Genomic DNA, 10,390 nt, shown 5'->3' with positions numbered 1-10,390 from the left:
GTACTGTGATATTACATCGCGTTTTTGCCACTAGATAGTTACATATTAGGTGAGGTTGAATAAAGACAATAGTCCATCCAGTTCCCCCTGTGTGGGTGTGTGTGGCCGTAATCCTCTCTCATACCCCTGAATGTCCTGATCCTTGAGATGTACGTCTAAGATTCTTTTGAAAGCCACCATACTTCCCGCAGAAACCACCTCTTGTGGTAGAGAATTCCACAATCTTGTAGCTCTAACAGTAAAGAACCCCCCACGTTGCCTGAGGTTAAAACGCTTCTCCTCTAATTGCATTGTATGCCCTCGAATTTTCATGCAATCATTTCGACTGAATAGCTTTTTTTCTATGCTGAGATCACCATTGAGGTATTTATAAATATCTCAATCGCAATGCCCACCAGTGCCACCTACCAGTGCATATAAGCACTGCTAAGCAGTGCCACCTTCGATGCCCATCAGTGCTGCCTATCAGTGTACCCAACTAGTGCCGTCTCATCAATGCCCATCACTGCTGCCTATCAGTGCTGCCTATCAGTGCTGCCTATCAGTGCCTAACAGTGTCACCTCTTTGTTGCCTATCAGTGCCCATCCGTGCTGCTTTATCACTGCCGCCTTATCAGTGCTGCCTATCAGTGTACCGTACTAGTGCCGTCTCAGCAATGCCTACCAGTGCTCATCACTGCAGCCATCAGTGCTGCCTATCAGTGCCCATTGGTGCTGCCTATCAGTGCCCAACAGTACTGCCTCTTTAGTGCCTATCGGTGCTGCCTATCGTTGCCGCTTTATCAGTGCCCATCAGTGCTGCTTTATCAGTGCCCATCAGCTGCTTTATCAGTGAGCCGTCTCATCAATGCCTATCAGTGCCGCTTTATCAGTGCCCATTAGTGCTGCCTATCAGTGCCCAGCAATGTCGCCTCTTTAGTGCCTATTGGTGCTGCCTATCAGTGCCGCTTTATCAGTGCCCATCAGTACTGCTTTATCAGTGCCGCCTTATCAGTGTGCCGTCTCATCAATGCCTATCAGTGCCCATCACTGCAGACCAAGAGTGCCGCCTCTTTAGTTCCTATCCGCTTTATCAGTGCCCATCAGTACTGCTTTATCAGTGCTGCTGTATCAGTGCCGCTTTATCAGTGCCCATCAGTGCAGCCTCGTCAGCGCATATCAATGAAGGAGAAAAATTACCGGTTTGCAAAATTTTCTAACAAAATATGAAAACTTCTTTTTTTTTTCCGAAATTTTCCATTTTTTTTGTTTGTTTATCATGTTCAGGAGATGCATTACTTGGGAATGTCTATATGGCTCCCTTGTGGGGAGTTGGTACTTCTCCTGTAACATGCCTTTCCATAATAAACCTCTATGGTCGCATAAGTCCACAAGACGAAGGAAGCCCTTGTTCATCCACCACTCAAAAGCTGGGGGGGTTGAGACCCAGAGGGAACATTGGGTTGCTCAACCACTAAACCATTGGAGTATGAGGGGACTTAAATCCATAACTTCTCGCCAATCTATCCCACAGCCCCAGAGAAAAGGATCGGGACGGGCATAATATACCCGGTTTGTCTCTAGCTTTCAGGTGACCAATCGGAGTGAATGGAAGGTGGGCAGATTACAGCCGCATCTACGAAGGGTGGGCTCGTTGAGAATGGAAGCAGGATCAGTTGTGTGGCATAAAAATATTTGGTCAGGTCTGGGACTTCTGAGCCTCCCTTCAACTTTGGAGTGAAAAGCGTGCATCTGTTCACATTCACTCCGGGTCTCTTGTCTCCCCATATAAACTTCAAAATCTTCTGCTGAAAATGACGTAAATCTGACATGTTAATTGGTATTGGTAGGGTGCGTGTCGGGGATGTTGTGGCAGAGCCTGACGTGAAGAGGAATGTCTCACCGGCTGAAGAGTCCGGAACTATGTGCAATCCCAGGACAGGGATTCTGACAGGATATCTTAGCAGGACACAGGTTCACCAGAGTCGCGGAGTCTAAAGGCCCGTACACACGTACCGATCGTCGGCATACAAACGTCGGCGGACGAAAGATCTGCCGATTGTACGCGTGTTAGTATGGTGCCTCCGACAGATGTCTGCGCACAATCCGCGGACAAAAGTCTTTCTTGCAAACATGAAAATTTTTGTCTGCGGACACCAGAACGGACGATTGTTCGCCTGTCAGTACAGAATTCGGCCGACAGACCGCAGATTTGCAAGACTGGGCATGCTCAGAAAATAAAAAACACAGGGAAAGTTAACCATTACATGACATCACTTCTGCAGTCAGCTGAAGTCTGCAGACAAAATTCTTGTGCTGTCCTTGTGCTGTCTTTGCACTTTTCAACAGACACCGACATCCCGGGGAGAAAAGACGAACATTTGTATGCCGACGATCGGTACGTGTGTACGGGGCTTAAGTGCTAGCCGGTATTCACCAGGGCCCCTGATGGTGGGGATGGATTTGGCTGCGTGCTAACACCAGGTCGCGGTCCTCCGGATTCCCCAGCCAGGCCAAGAGCAGGTCCAGGTCCAATAGCCGGTAGCGGATAAGCAGATCAGGGTGAGGCAGAAGAGTAGTCAAGACAAGCTGAGGTCAGGGGAGGCAGCAGATAACCAAGGTCGAAGGCAAGCCGGGTCAGATGACCAGGAACAGCAGGTAATTCAGGTACAGGAGACAGGAAAGCTGAAGAGCACACAGCAAGGAATCAGTGTGACCACTCCCCTTAAATAGGGCGTTTGGCGCCAAATATGATATGGTAGCCTCGAACTATTCCATGGTAGCCTCGGACTGTTCCATGGTAGCCTCAAACTCTTCCATGGTAGCCTCGGACTGTTCCATGGTAGCCTCAAACTCTTCCATGGTAGCCTCGGACTGTTCCATGCTAGCCTCGAACTATCCCATGGTAGCCTCGCACTGTTTTATTGTAGCCACAAACTGTTCCGTGGTAGCCTCGAACTATTACATGTAAGCCTCTAACTATTCAAGCGCCTCTGCGTACGCTTCTGCATACGCGCATGCGCATAGGCGTTTGCCGGTTTGCGGCACCAGTGCGCCTGCGCATAATTGTGAATCCCTGACAGTGCGGAACAAGTAGAGGATTCTGGGCAAAATATTCATTTTTACAGAGTACAGCCTGCCGAACCACAATGGTGGGCTAGATGTCCATCTGATCAGATCGTCTCGTAATTTACTGTATAATGGGTCATAGTTAATACTGTACAGTATAAAATATCTATGGAGGGGGTTCAATTATTTCCCAGGTAGGGGAGTGCGACTACCTGCCATTTAAATGGGAAATTCTGTTGAAGGTTATTATCACGTACCTGGTGGAGACCAAGCTGTAGAGAGGGCTTCTCTTGCACCTCCTGTCCAACACCCCTGGTAGAGATGACAGGCGGTGTAGGACACAGAGTGGCATGAGGGCCGGTATAGCAGGTGAGGTCTTGACAGAAGACTGATGGCTGTGGATCACCGGATGAACACCTGGAACTGGAACTCGGTGATGCTGGATGAGAAGGCAGGAGCGAAGCCGGAACACAAGCCAAGGAGTCGTCAACAGCCGGACAGCACAGGTACAGGAACGGGAGACAGGAGCGGAGTCAGGATACAAGCCGAAGTCGGTACACAGTCTGGCAGTGAGGTACAAAAGCATAAGGCAAGAGCAAGGTCAGACACAAACCGAGGTCACAGGTAGGCAGGAAGGAATCCAAAGGAGAGTCAAGGGCAAGCTGGGTCGGTATAACAGGTAATCCAGAAGCAGGTCAAAGCACAGGTAAACAGGAACAAGCTGAAAGACCACTCAGCAATCTGCTCCTGTCACCGTTCAGTATAAATAGGCCGTTTGGCGCCAATTACGTGCGCACGTTGCGTACGCGCGTTCGCGCATTGGCGCATTCGCACATTTCTTTCTGTTTGCCTGGGCATGCGCACAGACGTCTGTTTGGGTCCAGCTGAGCGTCTCTTACAGTTATAAACCGTGTGCTCAGCTAAAGTTAAAAGCTTCTTCTTTAACCACTTTACCACCGGAGGATTTTGCTGTCTTACGTCTGGGCCACTTTTTGCGATTCGGCGCTGTGCGACTTTAACTGAGAATTGCGCGGTGTTGCGACGCTATACCCAAACTAAATTTACGTCCTTTTTTTCCCACAAACAGAGCTTTCTTTTGATGGTATTTGATCACCTGTGCAATTTTTACTTTTTGCGCTATAAACAAAAAAAGAGCGTAAATTTTGAAAAAACAACAATATTTTTCACATTTTTTTGTATGAAATTCCCCCCCAAAAAATGTAAAAATCAAATTTTTTTTAAATTTTTGGCCAATTTGCTTTCTGCTACCTATGTTTGGTAAGAAAATTCACAATAAGCGTATTTTGATTGGTTTGCTCAAAAGTTATTGCGTTTACTAACAAAAGGAAAGATTTCTGTCATTTTTGGTGGTTTTTTTTTTTAATGCGTAATGGCGGCGATCTGCGATTTTTTTTTTGTGGGACTGCGACATTGCGGCGGACAGATCGGACCCTTGACTGACATTTTTGACACTTTTGGGGGTACCAGTGACATTACTGCAGTAATCAGTGCTATATATATGCACTGTTACTGTAAAAATGACACTGGCAGGGAAGGGGTTAATTTTATTGGAGAGGGAGGGGTTAATGTATGCCTGGTGCTTACTGACGTGTGTGGGGGGAGGGGACTGAGTGACACAAGGACAGATCGCAGGTTGAGCTATGCTGAACCCTGCAATCTGACCCTGCCTGTCACTTGGGAGATCCGCCTGCTTGTGTTTACACAACCAGGCGGACCTCCACACTAGATCCCCGACGATCGGGGAAGAGCAGCGGCGATCGCCGCTGCTCCTCCCCTGGCCCGACTCCCGCTGTGACTGAATACAGCGGGAGCGAGCCTCCGGGATGAAAGGGGAGTGTCTGGCGACGTAGGTCTACGTCGTCAGACGATAACGAGCCACTTTGCCGCAGTAGTATTACGGTACTCAGACGGCAAATGGTTAAGATTTTTATTGGAGAACAATGTACCTGGGAAAGGGATTTGGTTGGGAAAGGATAGGGAACGTGGGATACTTAAAAAACTGTAGAAATGTACAACTTGAGCACGGCAAAAATGTCCCACTGGATCTCTTGGCTGACTGTGACCTGTACTCCTTCCAGAGTTTCAAAGCTACACACTGTCACAAGTCTTCAGTACTGGGGTCTTGTACTTATTTAGCCACAGGATCATCGGTTGCCTCCTGCCGATATCCACCAGGTTCTTCTTAGTGAGGAAGATGTAGACTCACACTACCATAGGGCAGCTTGGTCTTTTACCCACAACTTCATCCTGGCTCTCTCCAGTGAGCTTCTCCAGACCCAACTTGATCCTTGGACCTGGACTTGCAAAGTAGGCCTCCCTGGCTAAGCCTAGCTGGGACGTCGATGTCTTCTGCTTGGCATTCTCCCAGACTTCAGCCCCTGCATAAGGTCTCCCCACTGAAGAACTGGACCCGGGAACACTGCACCCTGCTGCTCAGGCCTCATGCTATTTATGGGCTCTCTCACCACCTTCTGGGCATGCCTCCCCAGGGATTTGCTAGAATCTCATAAATATTCAGACAGCAGACTCTGTCCTCCTTCACACAATGTTCTAGAAATCTCTAGAAGACAGGTGGAAGTAACAGAGCAGCAGCCCGTGAAACCCTGAGCAGTCCTAAACAATCCATCCCTGCTCCTCTGATTACGGTGGAGCTAAATTACATTTTGCTCCCAGCCTATTCTAACTAAGAGGGTGCCACATCAATTATTAGGTTAATAAAGGTCCCTGTGTGAATGAGGTATTGGGGCCTATTCACATGGCTGGCCTGCACTGTGTGAACTAGTGGTTTGTTTATGTGGCTGGAGCCGCCTGAAGCTGTGTGCAGGCAGTCTGTGTTACACTACGGGGACGCAGCAGCTGTACAAACACAGCCACGGGTCTTAATTCGACAGTCGTATGGATGCGCATGTACGGCCCCAAACACAGACAGTGTGCATTGGGGGCTACTCACCCATGTCTGCAAACTTGCCAAATTAAGACCTGCGGCTGTGTTCATACAGCTGCTACATCCCGATGGAGTAACAGGCAGCTCCAGCTGCAGGAACAATCCACACATTTACATGATCAGAGAACCTACTACCTACGTGAATGAGTCCGTAGGTCTCATTTACAGATGATGTTGGGGGGGGGGTAAAAACCCATGGTTGAGCTGCGCTTTTACCACTAACCGCTACCCTCTTTAGCAACAAAGGCTGTGGCTAGGGGTGTACTCATTGCAACAGTCGCAATACTAAGCTTTGGCACTAATGGCACCCCCATCAGACAAGTGAATAATGCTGCTCTGCAAGCACCCCATTATATATATATATATATATATATATATATATATATATATATATATATATACAGGGCTTTTTTTCTCTGAGAATAGGTGCAGGTACTCCCCTCTTCTGAGTCACCCCTTGTCTCCACCCCCTACCCACCTCTGAGCGCTGTCCTTTGGTTCCACCCTCTACCCACCTCCCAGTACCCCCCCCCCCACCCTTTAGAGAATACAGAACCAAGTATCATTTTGTGGTTCGAGGGAATTTGTATAGAATTTGTTAATGATAACTAAAAAAGCAGTAAAATAGATCCCCTGGAATCAGCAACAATAGAACCCCCCCCCCCCAACAATAGACCCCCCCCCCCCAGCAACAATAAATCTTCCCCTGCAACAATAGAAAAAACAGTAAATTAGATCCCCTGTAATCAGCAACAATAGACCCCCCAACAACAATAAATCCTCCCCTGCATCAATTACGACCCCCCCCCCCAACAACGATAGCCCCCCCAGCAGCAATAGTTCCCCCAAGCAACAATAAATTCTCCACTGCAACAATAGCCCCCCCCCCCCCCACAACAAAATCTCGTCCAGCAACAATAGATCCCCCAGCAGCCAGCATCAATAGGCCATTCAGCTCACCCCACTGACCCCAGCACCCCTTTGCCATTGCATACATTCAGACTGGAGGTGCTGGAAAAAAGCCCTCTATATATATATATATATATATATACACTATATTGTAAAAAGTATTGGGACGCCGGCCTTTACACGCACATGAACTTTAATGGCATCCCAGTCTTACTCCGTAGGGTTCAATATTGAGTTGGCTCACCCTTTGCAGCTATAACAGCTTCAACTCTTCTGGGAAGGCCGTCCACAAGGTTTAGGAGTGTCTATGGGAATGTTTGACCATTCTTCCAGAAGCGCATTTGTGAGGTGAGGCACTGATGTTGGACAAGAAGGCCTGGCTCACAGTCTGCGCTCTAATTTATACCAAAGCTCTTCTATCGGGTTGAGGTCAGGCCAGTCAAGTTCCTCCACCCCAAACTCGCTCCTCCATGTCTTTATGGACCTTGCTTTGTGCACTGGTGCGCAGTCATGTTGGAACAGGAAGGAGCCATCCCCAAACTCCTCCCACAAAGTTAAGAACAAGAAATTGTCCAAAATGGTATGCTTGGTATGCTGACGCCTTAAACATTCCTTTCACTTGAACTAAGGGGGCCAAGCCCAACCCTTGAAAAACACCCCCACACCATAATCCCTCCTCCACCAAATGATTTGGACCAGTGCATAAAGCAAGGTCCATAAAGACATGGATGAGCAAGTTTGGAGTGGAGGAACTTGAGAGTCCTAACCTCAACGTTATAGAACACCTTTGGGATGAATTAGAGCGGAGACTGCGAGCCAGGCCTTCTTGTCGAACATCAGTGCCTGACCTCACAAATGCGCTTCTGGAAGAATGGTCAAACCTTCCCATAGACACTCCTAAACCTTGTAGACGGCCTTCCCAGAAGAAATTGTATAGTAACCGCGCTAATGGAAAATTAAATAAAGCTGCAACTTCAAATACACCCAAAATAAAAATACAAATAATCAAGTCGCGCTAAGACCCGGTTCACACTGGGGCGCCTTGTCAGGTGACCTGGTCGCCTGACAAGTCGCCGTGGGTCGCCTGCCATAGAGTAGCACAGGACCCGTTCTAATAGGAGAGACACAAGTCGCTCCGACTTAGAAAAAGGGTCCTGAGCTTCTTTGGGGCGACCTGGAGCGACCTGTATTGACTTCAATGATATGAAGTCCGTGCCGGCCGCTCCGAGGTCGCGGTGCGAGCTGCGCACCGCGACTTCACAGGTTGCCCCCGCAAGTCGGGTAGCGCCTGTGTGAACCGGCACTCATACTTCATAAGTAGACCAAATTAATGTCCATAAATAAAGTCCAAAAATTAAATGAAAATAAACAGTGATGTGTAGAACCAATGATTTCAATCCAGGCTCCCAATGGTATTGTGCTTACCAAAAAGTTAAATAAATGAAGCAAGGAATCCAAACAGGGATCTTGACAGCTTGACTGTGGATAGCATTGGTTGGACTTACAGATAATAGGTAGCGTGGAATCATAAAATTAAAAGATTAAAAAATAGGTAGTGTGGCCTGCACAGAGTCCTGACCTCAACCTGATAGAACTCCTTTGGGATGAATTAGGGGCCAGGCCTTCTCATCCACATCAGTGCCTGACCTCACAAATGCGCTTCTCTAAGAACGGTCAAACATTCCCATAGACACTCCTAAACCTTGTGGACAGCCTTCCCAGAAGAGTTGAAGCTGTTAAAGCTGCAAAGGTTGAGCCAACTCAATATTGAACCCTACAGACTAAGACTGGGTTTCCAATAAAGTTCATGTGCGTGTAAAGGGCGGCGTCCCAATACTTTTGGGTATTTAGTGTATATATACAGTACTGTGCAAAAGTTATAGGTGGCTGCCAAAAAATGCTATGAGATGTTTCTCGGAGCTGCAGTTCCTCCGATATCCACAAGGTGGTGATCTCACTTCTACTCAGATAGGAAGTCTCTATGGAAGACAGGAAGTGATGTCAGGTATAAATAGGAAGTTCCGGGTGAAAGGTGAGTCGGGAGGAAGTAGTGAGGAGACGTTGCTGGAAGAGGCAGCAGAAGAGGTAATAAGATTATTATTATACAGGATTTATATAGTGCTAACAGTTTGCGCAGCGCTTTACAATATGAGGGAAGACAATACAGTTCAAAACAGGAGGAATTAGAGGGCCCTGCTCGTTAGAGCTTACAATCTAGAATGATCTTTTCTATTTACACCCAGTAACCCCCCGTCATGTTCGTTCTCTTCCTCCATAGTCCCTGTGATGTCTTTTATCTCCAGAAGATGATGATACACACATATATGGTGTGGAAACCTAGATTAACCCCTTCAGGGGCAGAACATTCCTCCATTTACGGGGTCGGAAAATTCTCTTCACGTTGGAGATAAATTCCAGTAATCTGTTCCTCTAAACAATCAGCACTGACAATAAATAGACAAGACAACATGGCCGGGTCTAAGGGGGTGCTGGAGTGGGCTGTGCTCCCCTAGACTTTAGTTCAGCCCCCCCCCCACCCAAAGTCAAGGAATATCCACTGTGAAGCACGGTTTCCACCCGCCACTGTCGTTTGTTGCTATAGGACTGCCCAGTGTCCTAGGAACCAATCAACTTGCTTGCTTCACCCCCAGCATTCAGAGGAGGACAGAAGTTGCTCCTCCAAGCCTGCTGCCAGTGCCCCACCTCCCAGGTTTCTCGTACACTGATACAAAGGGAGTAAGGGTAATCCTTCAGACCCTGATTCAGTATTGGAGGGGCAGTTCTGGGGACCCTAATGTAAAGGATAGAGATTATGGGGACCCTGATGTAGGTAGGGGTGCTCTGGAAACCCTGATGTAGGGAGGGGGCTCTAGGAACCCTGGTGTAAGGAGGCTCTGGCACCCTTATGTAAGAAGGGGGCTCCGGCACCCTGATGTAAGAAGGAGGGGCTCTGGGAAACCTGATGTAAGGAGGGGAGCTCAGAGGATCCTGATGTAAACTGGTTGACTCTGTGGACCCTGATCTAATAGGATCCCTCAAGTAAGGTGGGGTGGCTTTTGGGACCCTAATGTAAGCAGGGGGACTCTGAGAACCCTGATGTAAAGAGGGGAGCTCTGGGGATCCTGATGTAAATGGGGGATATTCTGGGGACCCTGATGCAAACTGGGTGGCTCGGTGGACCCTGATGTAAGGGGGTCCCTGAAGTAAGGTGGGGTGGCTTTGGGGACCCTGATGTAAGGGGGGGGGGTAATGTGGGGACCATGATGTAAACTGAGTGACTCTGTGGACCCTGATCTAAGGGGGTCCCTGAAGTAAGGTGGGGTGGCTTTGAGGACCCTGATGTAAGCAGGGGGACTCTGGGAACCCTGATGTAAGGAGGGGAGCTTGGGGGATCCTGATGTAAACGGGGGATATTCTTGGGACTTTGATGTAAACTGGGTAGCTTTGTGGCCCCTGATGTAAGGGGAT

At 48.3% G+C, this 10,390-nt stretch overlaps 2 protein-coding genes across 2 annotated transcripts in view; one reads left to right on the top strand and one right to left on the bottom strand.

The window, feature by feature from the left end:
- The window catches only part of LOC309564464 (uncharacterized protein), a gene marked incomplete at both ends in the record, with an annotated part of 826,241 nt that overhangs the window by 50,999 nt on the left and 764,852 nt on the right, over nucleotides 1-10,390 (top strand).
- The window catches only part of LOC309564057 (uncharacterized protein), a gene marked incomplete at its 5' end in the record, with an annotated part of 455,352 nt that overhangs the window by 100,306 nt on the left and 344,656 nt on the right, over nucleotides 1-10,390 (bottom strand). The gene's annotated exons all lie outside the window — the stretch shown is intronic.

This window comes from Pelophylax lessonae (genome assembly GCF_965119305.1).
Source record: "Pelophylax lessonae genome assembly, chromosome: 9".
NCBI classification, from domain to species: Eukaryota; Metazoa; Chordata; class Amphibia; order Anura; family Ranidae; genus Pelophylax; species Pelophylax lessonae.
Note: the sequence above shows the minus strand (reverse complement) of the source record. Positions and strands in the feature narration are given on the sequence as shown.